Below are 17,327 nucleotides of genomic sequence, written 5' to 3'. Positions count from 1 at the left end.
TCCCTTTTAACGTGAAGTTTAAGTTGTTGCATCTGGCCCCTTTACAACCAAAAAAGTGGTACAACACCTAGTGGGCCTCTTTGGATTTTGGAGACAACATATTCCTCATTTGGGTGTATTACTTTGGCCCATTTACTGAGGGACCCAAAGAGCTGCTAATTTTGAGTAGGGTCCATACCAGGAGAAGGCTCTGTAGCAGGTCCAGGCTGCCATGCCAGCTGCTCTGCCACTTGGACCATATGATCCAGCAGATCCAATGGAGCTTACAATGGCAGTGGCAGACGTGGATACAGTCTGTAGCGTTTGGCCAGCTCCTATAGGTGAAGCACAGTGTAGGCCCTTAGAATTTTGGAACAAAGTCCTGCCATCCTCTGTGGATAACTGCTCTCCTTTTAAGAAACAGCGTTTGGCCTACTACAGGGCCTTAGGAGAGACTGAATGCTTAACCATAGGCCACCAAAGTTATCATGCAACCTGAGCTGCCCACCATGAACTAAGTGTTACCTGACCACCATGCCATAAAGTTGAGGGTGTACAATAGCCCTCCATCATCAAATGGAAGAGGTAGATATGAGATCAGACCCAAGCAGGTCCTGAAGGTACAAATAAGTTATATGAAGAAGTGGTCCAAATGCCCATGTTCCCCACTCCTTCTATACCACCTTTTCTCTCCCAGCCTGCCCCTATGGCCTCATGCGGAGTTCCCTACAATCAGTTGACAGAGGAAGAGAAGACTTGCGCTTGGTGTATGATATGCAGGCACCACCCTAAAGTGGACAGCTGCAGCACTATTGCCCCTTTCTGGGACATCCTTGAAGGGATGTGGTGAAGGAAATCCTCCCAGTGGGCAGAACTTTGAGCAGTGTACCTGGTTGTTCATTTTGCTTGGAAGGAGAAATGACCAGCTATGCAATTATATACCAATTCATGGGCTGTGGCCAATTGTTTGGCTAGATGGTCAGGGACCTGGAAGGAACATAATTTGAAAATTGGCGATGATGAAGTCTGGGAGAGGTATGTGGATAGACTTATCAGAATGGGTGAAGAATGTGAAGGTATTTGTGTCCCGTATGAATGCTCACCAAAGAGTGGTCTAAGCAGAGGAGGATTTTAATAATCAAGTGGATCAGATGACCAACTTATTCTGTGGATACTAACCAGCCTCCTTCCCCAGCCACCTCTGTCATCATCCAAAGGGCTCATGAACAAAGCGGCCACAGTGGCAGATGGAGCTTATGCATGGGCTCAGCAACATGGACTTCCACTCACCAAGGCAGACCTGGCTGCAGCCAGTGCCAAGTGCCCAATCAGCCAACACTGAGTCCTGGACGTGGCACCCTTCCCCAGGGTGGCAGGTTGATTACATTGGACCTCTTCCATCATGGAAGGGGCAAAGTTTTCTTGTTATTGGATTAGACATATATTTTGGGTACAGATCTGCCTACCCTACATGCAGTGCTTCTGCCAAAACTACCATCCATGGGCTTACAGAATGCCTTTTCCACCATCATGGTATTTCACTCAGCATTGCTTCTAATCAAGGAACTCACTTCACAGCAAATGAAGTGTAGCAATGGGCCCGTGCTCATGGATTTCACTGGTTTTACCATTTTCCCCACCATTCTGAAGCAGCTGACTTGATAGAACGATAGCATGACCTTTCAAAGATTCAGTTACAACACAGCTGGGTGCCAATACTTTGCAGGGCTGAGGCAAGGTTCTCCAGGAAGTTGTATATGCTCTGACTCAGTGTCCAATATACGGTGCTGTTTCACCCATAGCCAATATTCATGAATCCAGGAAGAAAGGGCTGGAAATGGGAGTGGCACCACTCACTATTGCCCCTAGTAACTCTCTAGCAAAAAATTTGCTTCCTGTTCCTCATGGTCTTGAAATCTGCTGGCCTAGAGGTCTCAGTTCTAAGGGGAGAAATGCTTCCTCCAGGAGACACAATGATCATTCCATTGAACTAAAAGTTTAGACTACTGCCTAGTCACTTTGGGCTCTTCATGCCTCTGAATCAAAGGCAAACAAGGGAGTTACTACATGGGCTGCAGTGATTTGTCCTGACTACTAAGGAGAAATCTGATTGCTACTCCACAATGAAGGAAGGAAGAGTGAACCAAGAATACGAGATCCTTAGGGCATCTCTTACTGCTGAACTGAGGAGTGGGGAACGGTAACAGAGAAAATGAAAATGCCACAGAGCTCTGGTACTGAAATTCTGCCGTTTTTGGTCTTCACTAAACATTTCCCTGCTTGCTGTAGGTTTTTAAACCTAGCTTCTAAAGTTCTGAAAAAAATGATTCTGACAGTTTTTGCCAGCTTATTCATTGCTTCTGAGAGGGACAGACAGAGCCTGGGAGTTCCCTACTGCACAATATTCCAGTCTGGCAAATTTTTACAAGTTTTTTTTATTCACCCATTTATTTATTCACTAGCCATAAATTAAGCTCCTGGCATTGTTTTATATCATATTATATTTTATATATATTAATATATTTTATAATATATTATATTAGTCTCATAAAGTCAGCATTAGGCATCAGTGTTATTTGGCTTTCTCAATAGAAGTTTGAGATCTAGAATAAGAGATGAGATATTCCAGTCCTATGCTTAGATGATAAACCAGAGATAGAATCATACTTTCCAAGAAAGATACACAAACTGGACAAGCAGAAAGGTGAAATGAGATTGAAACCATGCAGTGTAAGAAATGGTTGAGGTGTTGATGGATAGAAATGTTTGATTTGTTATCTGTAACCCCTAGGGTTATAGTTACTACTAATGAGAGAAGATTTCAGGGAAGTAAATTGTCTTAATACAATGAAGAACTTCCTAGAAGTCAACACTGTTCAAAGAAGGAATAGCTATTTAGAGATGCATACACAGGTGGTAAAACCATAAAGTATAACAAGATAATGTCACAAAGTTAGAATAGTGGTTATGTCCAAGAGGGAAGGGTATTTGGGTATGGGCTTCTAGGATGCTAGCAAGTTCTATTTCTGAATACCAGTTATATAGTTGGTCACTTTATAAACACTTTAAACTTTACATTACATTTGTGTCTTTATGTATGACATATCTCACAAAAGTTACTGGAATGATTCCTTTCTGATCTCACAAGTTTTTTCAGGTACAGACTAACCTTGTAGATGTTTTCTATTGCTGCCGTAACAAATTACCACAAATTGAGTGGCTTAAGCGACACAAATGTATTATCTTACAACTCTGAAGGTCAGAAGTCCCAAATAGGTCAGCATGGATGCAGTTGTTCTGGAAGCTCTAGGGGAGAACCTGTTTCCTTGCCTTTTCCAGCTTCCAGAGGTTGTTCACATTCCTTGATTGGCAACCCTGCATGGCTCTAATCTCTGCTTCCAGGCCACATCTTCTTCTCTGACCCTCTTGCCTCCCTCCTATAAGGATCCTTGTAATTATATTGGGCCCAATGGGAAAAATCCAGGATAATCTTCCCATCTCAAGATTCTTAATTTACTCACATTTGTAAAATCCCTTTCACCTCCTAAGGTAACCTATCAACAGGTTCTAGGTATTAGGAAGTTCACTTCTTTGTAGGGGAGGGGCATTATCCTGCCTACCACACCTCAGTTCCGCAAAGCTGAGAAGTTCTCCCAGAGGGTGGAATACACCAAAGGTGGGTAGGAACCCCAGGGCTAACAAAGGTGGCTACTCAAATGCAGTCCTTACATCCACAGCTAAGTCATTCTGGGTCAAATTCAGGGATCTATTTAGTGAAAAACAAATGAGACATGTCAGAAGTATTTTGCTTCCCGTTTTTTGGGTGAAGTTGGGTAAAGATTAAAAAAGTTAAAAAGCATCTCTATATATTAATATTTGGTGAAAATGCACTCATTTGGAGGTGAGTTTTACATTCTTGAAAAATTTTCCTGAATAATTGGAAAAAGATTTATTCTACATAGTTGTAGAGGGCAGACCCAGAAGCAACCGGGGGGAAGAAGTCTGTGCAACTCAAGAAGGGCCTTTTCTAACAGTTATGTTTGTTCAAATGGAATGAGTCACCTAAAAAAAATTGAATACAATTAGTTTTTATGAAAAGCTTACTACATTGTCCCCTTTCCTCTTCATTTTAGAAGTTGTGAAAGTCTGTGTTCAGAGCCTTTAAATGCCCAATAGATTATCAGATTAATTTTAAGACTGATGTGAATGCTTGATCAATTTCCACTGCCCCCAAAATGCCTAAATTTAAAAAGGAATCCTCTAAGACAGCGGTCCCCAACCTTTCTGGCACCAGGGACAGGTTTCGAGGAAGATAAGTTTTCCACGGACCGGGGTGGGGGGCGAGTGTGTGGCGGAATGGCTCAGGCGGTAATGCGAGTGATGGGGGGCGATGGGGGGCGGCAGATGAAGCCTCGCTCGCTCACCCGCCGCTCACCTCCTGCTGTGCGGCCGGGTTCCTAACAGGCTGCGGACCGCGGTCCGGGGGTTGGGGACCCCTGCTCTAAGACAGTTCTTTCATAAAGATGAAATTACTACCGCAGACCACCAAAAACTTCAGGCAATTTTAAAGATTCTCTTCGTTCATACCTTATTTACTTATTTCTTTTAAAAGCGAGATAAAGATAACACTTGCCTTACATAGCTCAGTGGAGGGCTCTCAGGAGTTGCTCTCATCAACTGAGTTCCAGACCCAAGCCCACCCAATGCTCGAATTGCCTGCACTTCAATTCCACCTCTAACGTTAGCTGTTGGCAATCCGAGAACCAAGGGGAGCGACAGGCTGACGGCATTCTGCCACGCTGCCCCGTCACCTCGGCTTTCACAGGGACGCCTGGGCTCCTCTTGGATTGCTTTTTCCCCTACAAGGATGGAGTGTCCGGGTTCCCCGTCGGAAGGTCAGCCCTATCTGTAAATGGGCAGAATGTAAGGATTCGGATAAAAGCCAGATCTTCCGCCAGCAACAGTTAAAAGCAAAAACCTTGACAGGAGAGTGGTGAATGAAGGTGACCCTGTCAGGGAAGGTCCGGGTTAGGTAAGGGAAATGGCGGTAACAAAGTAGCAAATTGGACCGCCGTGGGAAGAACTTAGGAAATCTGGCCTCGGAGGTGAACTTTTTGCACTGATGCCGGGCAGCCATTTTCTCCAACAGGTTGTGAGAAAACGAGCATCCCCTGCTGGCTTCGAGGGTGATAACAGCTTTTCGCAAAGACGTTTTGACGATTCTCCAGTAGGGGTCAGCGATGAGGTGGCTACAACTACCCGAGCATCCAACTTACCCGGTGAGTCTTAACTGTAAAGGAATGTGAAATAGGAGACAAGCGTAAAACAGTGGGAAGAGAGAGTCAGTAATAAAGACCAGTTATATCTCGTCAACTTTTAATGCACACATTAGTGAACTACTGAACTCATAAAAAGTATGAATCTGGTAAAAGGCAAACATTTGTTATTTGTTTAGGGGAAATACACGGATTTAGAAGATATAGGTTTTCCTCAAATGAGGGAGGGGCAAACAAAAGAGACGGGGTCTCGCTATGTTGCCCAGGCTGGAGTGCAGTGGCTATTCACAGGCGCGATCCCACTACTGATCAGCACGGGAGTTTTGACCTGCTCCGTTTCCGACCTGGGCCGGTTCACCCCTCCTTAGGCAACCTGGTGGTCCCCCGCTCCCGGGAGGTCACCATATTGATGCCGAACTTAGTGCGGACACCCGATCGGCATAGCGCACTACAGCCCAGAACTCCTGGGCTCAAGCGATCCTCCAGCCTCAGCCTCCCGAGTAGCTGGGACTACAGGCGCGCGCCACCACGCCCGGCGACGGGAATTGCTACAACGAGTTACTAGAGGTTGTGGCGCGGTGACGTCACCTGGGGCGGGGCGAGGCTGAGGCCGTAGCGGGATAAGACACGCCCGACGCAAGGTGGCCTCGAGGCTGATGAACATGTGATGTCATCGGGGCGGGGTTGTCGTCCTGCCTTGGTGGTTTGCGAGCAAGGAACAAGCTACTTTCCCTGTTCCGGCCTCGGCTCCTGCTGTTTTGCTTGGAACATTGGTCGGTTTGCGCTTAATGCTCGTAGGCGTTGCGTCCGGACACGCAGCGAGCACAAAAGTAAAGGCAATACCTTGGTCCCTCAGCATTGCCTTTCTTCAGCAGGCCTTAAATACGTGCTGCATGTTGGGGGGACGTTATTCACGAGGGAACCGAACCATCTGTCCCTAAATCTCCCATTGTCCACAGCAAGCATTTAGGAGGTGCCTTCGCTGTACGAAGGAGTGTAACCCACAGTAGCGGAGGTTGGGGTCCGCAAAAGTGTTGGAGGCCAGCTCAGTTTTCACTGTTGGAACGAAGGGAATGTGCGGGAGCCGTCTGTTTTCGCTGCCCCCACGTGTTCGTTGCCCATGACTGTTGGGGGGGAAAAATCTAGTATCTGAATAGACTGTGCAAAAATTACGATTTGGCAGCCTGAAGTCTTTTTGAAACAAGACTAGGTTAGGAAGTCATAAAGGGGAAGAAGGAAAAATAATTTCCAGCCATGATAGATTTGCAATCAGCTGACATTTTCTGTCTCCTACCGGCAATGTTTTTCCATCCCCCTTCTCTCCTAGAAACCGGTCCAAACTTCCCCCTCAACCTCCTCTCTTGCAGCAGATAACTCTGCTCCCTCCTTTATCTTGATAAATAAATTAAAGGTCATCAGAAAAACCTCAACTCCTTGTTACTCTGCCCTTCTCTAAAATTCATCTTTACATCTTCAAGGGAGGGCAACTCTTTGTTGTCTTTTCCTATCTTAGACCCAGTAGGTTGAAATTCCTCCATCAATCATTTCCACACTCATCTTCTCTTTCTTTCTCTCTCTTTCTCTTATATAAAGAGATTCTGAGCTTTCTTTCAACTCTTCTTTGACCTTGTCTCTCTTTCCAAATAAAATGTTGTTTTCATAGCGGCACTACCTGAAAGCATGTTCTACAATTACTACATTCACTTCCTAACATTCTGTCTTCAGACCACAGCCCACCAACCCAATGGAATTGTTCTAAAGCTACCATATCTAAGTCTCCTAATTGGCAGTTCTAAGGGACTCTTTCAGACTTATGTGACATAATTTACCTCCCCCCACCCCCCACCCCCGCCCCAACTGAACCACTTGTGACCACTACCTCCTCCCCGAAGGTTTCTTCTCCCTGGTTCTTGTTAACAGCCTCTGCTGGGTCCTCGAAAGCTCTGCTGATCTTTCTGCCCACTGTTTAAATATTGTTCTTTGTAGTTCCTTCGTAAACCTTCTGTGTAGTCTTGCCATGCTCTTCATGAGTGACCTCATCAATTCTCAAGGCTATCAAAACTATAGCTCCAATGTGATGCTCCTTCTAGAGCTCCATATCTTGTTTCAAGCTGCCTACTAGGTGTCACCTTGAAATTATTCCAAACTTCAAATTCAACATGCGTGCAAACAAAACTGATCATCTTCTGATCCCTTCCTCCAAATGGTGTCTAACCGTTCCTGTATTCTCACTCTCCACCAATACATTTAGTTGGTCACTTCAGAACTCTGAGTCATTCTTCACCACTGTTTGATTCATTTAACACCAGATATTTATTTCTTGTCTATCCAATGACGGGCAGTGTGCTAGGCAATGGAGATGTAGTGGTGAAGAAAAGGGACACAGTGGGGCGACAGAGAACAACATAGAAAAAAAAGTAATTACAAGTTGTGTTAAGTGCCGAAGTGCTGAGATAAAAACAATAATGGCAGGAAAAGGGAAAGGGACCTACTTTAGAGAAAGCAGTCATGTAAGCAGATAGGGTAGGGGGTCCCTGGAGAAAGAGAGCCAGGCATGGCTTTCTTGACATAAGAGAAGCCATTTTTGATCTAAGCCATTTTGTGATCCAAGCCTGGCCATGATGCTTATCCTTGAACAGGTCTCTAATGAATGATCTTAAGGGAAAAAAAGAATGCAGGAACAAGTGACTGTTATCAGGCAAGAGAAGTAACAATAGCAAAGATAATGTATGATTTATAAAGACTCCCAGTTCTGTTTCAGTGGTAAAGATTAGCCTGAAGTGCTCAACTACCAGATCAACTGGAACCTAAGGGATGATGATGTTGACCTTTTCAGACCCTCATTACTTCAATCAACTAAAGCTTAGACTCTGTCTACCTTTGCCCCAATTCTATGCTGAATCTCCTCTGCCCAAGCCCCTTCATGATTATGCATTTATCCTTAGCTTAAAATTTCCCCAATTTTGCAGTTCCAGGGATGGGGACACACTGCTTTGGGAAAGACCCCTGGTGTTCTCCTTACTTTCTGCAGGTAATTAATTCTTCCTTCTCCCAATCTTTGGCTTGGTTGTGTGTTTTGGCTCAACACCCACCAAGAGGCCAACCGAGTTTTTGGGTAACGGCCAGATAAGCCTCCTTGAGGAGGCATCATTTAAACTGGGAGCTGAAGAATGGGGCATCAGTTAAGGTACTTCAATTGCAAGCAATAAGGACTGTCTGTAAACTGAAGTAGGCAAACTCGTCTTAAGAAGGAATTAATTGGAAAGAAATGGGAGTGTGAAATAAAATTCATATTTTATGGCAAGACAAGAAAATTTTAAACATAAAAATTTCTTCTCTGCCCTTTGGCCTCTTCTCTCTCCCGCCACTGTGGATAGTGTATCTGCATCATGCATTGACCAAACCTTCCCCATTAGCAGGAATACCTGCCCAACCATAAACAGCAACATTCTCCTAGCATCAACAAGATGACTCCTTAAAAGATAACATTCCTTCTTGCTCTTGTAAGGGGTCACCTGACCTAACACGATGACATTTAGATCTAGATTATGTAAACTGTCAATAATACGTCATTTGATGTACAGCCTCTGTCTCAAAAAAAACCTTATATAACTGTGCTTTTACTTCTAATGGATAGAACAGTTCTCAGAGCTTTCTGACATGCTCTTCCTGGGTTATAATCCTCAAATTTGGCTTGATAAAACTTTCCAATTCTTTCTTAGCTCGACTGATTAATTTTTTGTTGACAAGAGAAATGTGGCAGACTGATAGTTGTCCCCCCAAATCTGTTTTTCCCTTTTACTAATAAATTTTTAGTTGGGCACATGAAGCCCAGGTTAAAGACCACATTTCCCAGTTTCTCTTTTTTTTTTTTTTTTTTTGCGGTACGCGGGCCTCACTGTTGTGGCCTCTCCCGTCGCGGAGCACAGGCTCCGGAGGCGCAGGCCCAGAGGCCATGGCTCACGGGCCCAGCTGCTCCGCGGTATGTGGGATCTTCCCACACCAGGGCATGAACCCGCGTCCCCTGCATCGGTAGGCGGACTCTCAACCAGTGAGCCACCAGGGAAGCCCCCCAATTTCTCTCACAACCAAGTGTGGTCAAGTTCTCAACAACAGAATATGAGTGAAAGTAATATGTGCCACTTCTGCCTCACTTGCTTAAAAGATAAATCAGTTGTCCTCCAGTTCTGCTCTTTTGCCCTTCCCCAGAGCCAGATGGTGCCAGTGCAAACCCCTGTCAGTGCCCAAGCTTTAACCATGCAAATGAGGAAAATATCCTAGGGTATGGTAGAGCATTAAGAGGAAAGAAACCAGGGTCCATGGATAACTTAATGGAGCTGAACCACCCTGCCAGCCTGGGCCACATCTACCTCCAGACTGTTACATGAGAAAGAAGCTCCTGTAACCAAGCAAGACCCTATCGGGCCTTCCTAGGACAGACCCTCCCCCCACCCCCCCACCATGTCCTCTGACTGCCTCTTGTTTGTAGAAAAACTTTAGCCTCCTAGGCGATCCCCAAGGACCAGATAATAAATTTAATCAGAGAAGCGAGAAAATGCAAAAACAAAGGAAAACAGTCAAGCAGACAAAATAATAATAGTTTAGCTATTAAATAAAGTCAAGGACCTTTAGCTCCTCCTCAAGGGCTAGAGATAATATTCTGAGCCCTATCCTTCGAGCTGTTTTGCAGATACCGAAATCCCCACCAGGTGGAAGAAGTTAACTGTATGCTGCTAACAAGAACATAGACCCCAGATGGCTGGGACCAGAAGGTTAATGATGGTTGACGCCTGATTACCTCACCACCAACCAATCAGAAGAATGTCCAGGAGCAGATCACACACCCTGCAACACTCTTGCTCACGCTGTCTTTAAAAACCTTGCCTGAAAGCCACTGGAGAGTTTGGGTCTTTTGAGCATTAGCTGCCTAGACTCTGCTTGGTGCCTGCAACAAACACCACACTTTCTCTCACCACAACCCAATGTCAATACATTGGCTTTGCTGCACTCGGTTGAGTGGACCCAAGTTTGGTTTGGTAATGCTGCTATTTCATTTAAATCACTATATTTGGGGTCTCTATTATTGCAGCATACTCTGTACTCTGATTTAGGGAAGCTCACAGAGGAAAACCCTGGCTAACCAAAACTCAGAAAGGGCACTAACTGAAAGAGATGTCCAGGCATCTCCAGGACACCCCAATGGGATGAATCAGCCTCATCCTCCTGTAAGGAGTCTGATTTTCTATTTTGGGTCCTGTGTCCTCCTACAATCTCTTTTTATATTCATATCCAGTTTTTCATTATAATTATGTTGTAAATAAAACTTTTATGTTCTGCTTTTCAAATCTGTCACTATACTTTTAGTGGCAGTATAAGTTTCTCAATTTGACGTAAAATTTATGATTTAAATTAAACCACTGTCAGTTACACTAACCACCACTTCATCGTTCTATATTTTTCACCTGTATTGTTTTATGAATTAGTGATGTGCGTAATATCCAGTGCTAAGTTAATTATGCACAAGCTTGAATCAGTGCTTGCTTCTTTTGTGTTCTGTCACTTTTCTTCCAGCTTTATTGAGGTATGATTTTCAAATAAAACTGTAAGATATTTAAAGTGTACAATGTAATGAATTGTGTATATTGTGAAAGGATTCCCGCCATCAAGTTAATTAACACATCCACCACCTCACATGTTTACTTTTTTTTTCTTTTGGTGAGAACATTTAAGTTGTACTCTCTTAGCAAATTTCAATTATACAACACAATGTTATCAACTATAATCACCATTTTATACTTTAGATCCTCTGACCTTATTCATCGCATAACTGAATGTTTGCACTCTTTTACCAACCTCTCCCTATTTCTGCCACTCACCTGCCCCTGGCAACCGTTTTCTATTCTCTGTTTCTATGAGTTCAACTTTTTTTTTTTAATTCCACATATAAATGCGACCACACAGTATTTTTCTTTCTCTGGCTTATTTCACTTAGCATAATGCTCTCCAGGTTCATCCATGTCACAAATGACAGGATTTCCTTCTTTTTAAAGGCTGAATAATATTCCAGTGTGTGTGTGTGTGTGTGTGTGTGTGTGTGTGTGTGTGTGTTTTCTTGATCCATTCATCTGTTAGTGGACACTTCGGTTGTTTCCATACCTTGTTTATTGTGAATAATGCTGTAATGAACATGGGAGTACAGATGTCTCTTCCAGGTGATGATTTGTTTCCTTTGGCTATCCACCCTGAAGTGGAATTGCTGGATCATGTGGTAATTCTACTCTGACTTTCTTGAGACACCTCCATACTGTTTTCCAGAGTAGCTAAACCAGTTTACATCCCCACCAACGGTGCACAAGGTTTCCCTTTTCTCCACATCCCCGCCAGCTTTTATCTAGGTTTTTTACTTTTTAACAGTGCAGAAAGCAAGGTTATGGTCTGGCTGTCTGGCGTTTTGCTTTTTCAAAACATAACCCTAGTGACAGTTGATTTTGAGGCACTAAATGTTGGAATAGATTCTGCATTCATTCCAAATGGTATGTCTCAATCTGTCTACGGAACTCCACTCGTGGAGCTCAAGCCATTTATAAATTAGTCCTTCGGGGGAACGTTAAACGAGAAAGAGCATGGGGTCTGACGCAGAGGCTTTCTGCCCCGGCGTGGGGAGAAGGCTTGTGGGCAAGCGGCGTCCGGGGCTTGCAGCCTCAGCAACTATCAGGCAGGGGCGCACAGCCGGGAGAGAACACCTGAGGAGGAGATCCGACGCGGCCGAAGAAAAGAAGGCGGAAAGACTACCAACCAACGAGAGAAAGAACGCGCCCAGGGCACTGCCGCCGGCGCGGACCCCCAGGCAAGCCCCTCCCACTACTGAGGAATGGGAGAGGAGCCTGGGCGGGAGAGCTCCTCGGGAGCGGGGAAGGCGGGGCCACCGGGAGAGGGAGAGGCGGGACCACCAGGGGAGGAGAGGACAGGCGACGGGGGCCTGGGGAAGGTGGGGACACCGGGGCGGCGGGTGGAGGGGAAGGGGGCGAGAGGCGGGGCCACCAGGGCAAGGAGAGGCGGGGCTTTTCGAGGACCGAGAGGCAGGACCGGCAGGGAAGAGAGGGGAACCGCCAGGGGGCGAGGCGGACAAGGTACCAACTGAGACGTCGGTCCCTTGGATCTCAGTCCAGTCCTGGGCTGCGTTTTCCAAAGAAGGCTCCCGGGCCCCGCCCTGTGGCAGATTTGTTCGCGGCCCCTTACGGCCGCGGGATCCTTTGCTGCTTCAGGCAGGATTTTCATTACGATAGGTTATTTGCATATCACAGACATGCCCCTGTGGGCTGACCCTGATTCTATTACACTTAATAAACGAACCATGGATTAACGAGAATTAACGCTTTGACGTAATAAACATTTACGTCTTGGCCACACTCTGCTTGGAGGAAAAGCCTTTAATATAGTTAATACACAATATCTCACAATATCTATCGTCGACCCTGAAACTCATTTCTTGTGGCAGGTTTTCAAATATCAGAATAAATTCTGACAGTGGACACAGTTACTTATACGGTGTCACGCTGCTAGACCTATAAATATAACTTAAACTTGTGGGGTCATTTCCCTCAATTTGAATATGTTTTCACTTTCATCCGACAGTTCTGCTGAAGTGTTCTAATGTTTAAGAACTTAGTAGAACTCCATTATACCATGGCTATTTGTTACATTGATTTCTGATCTGACGTGGAATAAATCACGTCCCCAAACCAAAACTTAATACATAAAACTCCCTATATTTAACAAACTTTATCGATTCTATCTCTTTACAGCAGTGTGACAAAAGCTTTCTGCTGTATTTAATTTATTCGTTTTTAAAGTATTAGAATAAATTAGAATGTTTCATTTTCATCAGAGAAAGTTTGAAAGAGTGCTTCCTTTGTTTGAGGACCCTGTAGACTTAGCCTAATGTCACACCCTGCCAGAATAATTGGCAAATTGATTTGCTTTTTCTTAAATTTCAAGTCTCAAGGTTAATTATTTATCGAGGTTAATATATTTGAACAGCCTGGCTTTTGGTAGAAAAACAAATACTTTAAACTGCATACAGCTTATACTGACTAAGGTGAGAGAGGATCAAGATAACATTCTTTGTTTGAATCATTCATTCACGCATCCAACAATTAACCATTGAGCACCTGCTATGTGCTAGGTGTCCTGAAGTGTCAACTATTATTTAATATCAGGGATAAAGGTTAGCTTTGAGAATAAAAGTGTAAACAGAGAATCAAGGAAGTTGCTTGACATGATACAAATAGTCTAAGATATAGGCTTTTGTCTATTCACCTTGGACCCTGAGGAAAGGTCATAATTTCTAAGAGAAGAATGATTGGAAAGGTTCTGATCTTGCATGACTGCTGGTCTCTGGGTATGACTAATATAAAAATCCTAGGGCTTTCCCTATGTAGAGGTGGTGAGGGGGGTAAGATCTTCCCCTTGAATCAGTGGAAGATCACTGAGGCCTTCTGAGGTTCAAATGGCAATGAACTTTCACTTTTATCTTGGAGGGGGAAATTTAAAACTTTTTGAGTGTGGTTTAAACAACTTCCTATTACTTGTTGAGATTTTATGATGTGATGGTTGAATATATAGCACCATGGTGCTTGCTAGGGGATGCTTTATAAATACATTATGTTATCACAAGTCACACTGTTAATAATTAAACCATATTGTGTTAATACCAAGTTTTTTGTGTATGGCAATTTATGATCAAAGTGATTCGTAGTTTCCGCAGGGGTTGCTTTTAGGGCTAATGCGCCCTGAAAGTAACCCTATTTATACAGAATGTACTGAAGGCACAGGCTGCTTGTGCCTGTTCAAATGGACCCCCTTGTTGTACAAAGGCAGAGCTCTAATTCATTTTGTGGCCCAGCTCATTTCCCAAGGGGCCATGGCCTGGCATGTGGCAAGAAACGAAGAAAGACAAAACCACTACATATTAGTTGCAATATTCTGTAAAAGGAGACAAGCTATAGTTACCATGTTGTATGGATAAACAGTATTACATATTACAAAAAGGGTATTTATATAATCAAAACAAATGTATACAAATGATGAGTTATTATTTATCATTAGTAAAATGAATATTAGTGCTCTTGTACAGTAATATATAATATAAACTAGAAGAGTGATTTATCCTTTGTGATAAAAAATTTATTAAACTTGTAAGCCCCTTTATGCTTTCATTCATTCATTCTTTCCTCTGTCATTAATCATTAAGGAAATGCAATCAAAACCACAATGAGATACCACTTCACACCTACTAGGATTGCTATAATTCAAAAAAAACTGGATAATAACAAGTGTTGGCAAGAATGTGGGGAGCTCTTGTACATTGTTGGTGGGAATGAAAAATGGTGCTGTGAAAAATGGTTTGGCAGTTCTTCAAAAAGTTAAACATACAATTACTATATGGTCCAGTGATTCCACCCATAGGTATATACCCAAAAGAATTGAAAACAAAAGGTCAGTTATGTGTATATGGACGTTTGTTGCAGCATTATTCACAACAGCCAAAAGGTGGAAACAACCCAAGTGTCCCAATAGAAAACTGGGTGAACAAAATATGGTATTATGGAATATTACTCACCCATAAAGAGAAATAAAGTTCTGACACATGCTACACCATAAATGAACCTTGAAAATATTATGCTAAATAAAATATGCCAGGCACAAAAGGATGTATATTGTACTAGTCCACTTATATGAAATATCTAGAAAAGGCAAAAACATAGAGACAGAAAGTAGAGAGAGGCTGAGGGGAGCAGAGAATGAAGGGTTATTGCTTAATGGATATAGAGTTTCTGTATTGGGGTGATGAAAAAGTTTGGGAAATAGTGCTATAAATTTCCCTTTCAGCACTGCTGTAGCTGTGTCCTCCATATTTTTATACATTGTATTTTCATTTTCATTCATTTCAATGTACTTTTTTTCCCCTAAAGACTTACTTTTTGACCCATGGATTATTCAAAAGTGTGCTGTTTAGTCTCCAAGGGTTTTGAGATTTTCCTGTTATCTTTCTATTATTAATTTCCAGTTTGATTTCATTGTGGATAGAGAATATACTCTGTATGATATACAGTTTTTTAAAATTTGTTTTATGACCCAGGATATGGCACTTGATAAGAGTGTGTATTCTGGGACTTCCCTTGTGGTCCAGTAGTTAAGAATCCGCCTGCCAATGCAGGAGACACAGGTTTGATTCCTGGTCCGGGAAGATCCCGCATGCCATGGAGCAACTAAGCCCGTGAGCCACAACTACTGAGCCTGCACTCTAGAGCCCACAAGCCACAACTACTGAAGACCGTGCACCTAGAGCCTGTGTTCCACAACAAGAGAAACCACCACATTGAGAAGCTCATGCACTGCAACAAAGAGTAGCCCCTGCTCTCCACAACTAGAGAAAGCCCACGCAAAGCAACAAAGACCCAACACAGCCAAAAATAAAAATATATAAATAATAAAAATAAATTAATTATAAAAAAAATTTTAAAAAGAGTGTGTATTCTGTAGTGTTAGGTGAAATGTTCTATAAATGTTGATTATCTTGTTGGTTGATGCCATTGTTGAGTTTTTCTATAAACTTGTCGTTTTTCTGTCTAGTTTGTTCTATCAATTATTGCAAGAGAGGTATTGAAGTCTCCAACTATAATTGTGGATTCATCTATTTCTTCTTTCAGTTTTATCAATTTTGCTTCACACATTTATGTTCACTTATTATTGTTTATAATTGTTTCTAATGCTTCCTCAGCAGACATTTAGAACCAAATCAGATAGTGTGATAAATTTTTGCTGCAATCATCAAACATAATTTAGAAAACTCAAAGAAGAGAAGGAAAAACTATTGTATTTACCTATATTTTTACTTACAATGTTCTTTCTTTCTTCCTGATATTCCAAGATTCTTTTTAAAAAAATTCTTTCCTGGGCTTCCCTGGTGGCGCAGTGGTTGAGAGTCTGCCTGCCGATGCAGGGGACACGGGTTCGTGCCCCGGTCCGGAAAGATCCCACATGCTGTGGAGCGGCTGGGCCCGTGAGCCATGGCCGCTGAGCCTGCACGTCCGGAGCCTGTGTCCGCAACGGGAGAGGCCACAACAGTGAGAGGCCCGCGTACCGCAAAAAAAAAAAAAAAATTATTTCCTTTCTGTTCGAGAACTTCCAACTTCTTTTGGCCATATTTTAGGAAAGTTCCGTTGGTGAAATTCTCTTAATTTTCCTTTATCTGAGAATGTCTTGATTTCCCCTTCATTCTCAAAAGATATTTTCACTGGACATAGGATTCAACTGGGTTGACAGTTCTTCTCTTTCAACACTTAAAACATGTCATGCCACTTCCTCCTGGCCTCTATGGTTTTGGATAAGAAATCCACTGTCATTTAAATTGTTTTTTCCCCTTGTATGTAAGGTGCTGTTTTTCTCTGGTTTTGTTCAATATGTTTTCTTTGTCTTTAGTTTTCAGAAGCTTGACTATAATGCATCTTGATGTGGGTCTCCTCAGATATATCCTATTTGGAGGTTTGTTCAGCTTCTTAAATCTGTAGGTTTATGTCTTTTGCCAAATTAGGGAAATTTTTAGCTATTATTTGTTTGAGAACTTTTTCAGCCTACACTCTTTCTCCTCTCCTTCTGTGAGTCCAATGATATGAACATTAGAAGTTTTGTTATAGTTGCACAGGTTTCTGAGTCTCTTCTCATTTTTTTTTTAAATTCTATTCATTCTCTGCTGTTCAGATCAGGTAATTTCTATTGTTATATCTTCCAGTCGACTGATTCTTTTCTCTGTCCCTTCTATTCCATTTGAGTCCATCCATTGAGTTTTTAATTTTCAGTTATTACACTTTTTCAGTTCTAAAATTTCCATTTGGTTCTTCCTTATATCTTCTATATCTTTGTTGAGATCTCCTATTTCTTTTTCTAATTTTATTTTTTATTATTTTATTTATTTATTTGGCTGCATTGGGTCTTTGTTTCTGTGCGCAGGATTTCTCTACTTGTGGCGAGCAGGGGTACTCTTTGTTGCAGTGCACGGGCTTCTCATCA

Source organism: Phocoena phocoena, chromosome 2 (assembly GCF_963924675.1).
Source record: "Phocoena phocoena chromosome 2, mPhoPho1.1, whole genome shotgun sequence".
Classification (NCBI taxonomy): domain Eukaryota; kingdom Metazoa; phylum Chordata; class Mammalia; order Artiodactyla; family Phocoenidae; genus Phocoena; species Phocoena phocoena.
Note: the sequence above shows the minus strand (reverse complement) of the source record.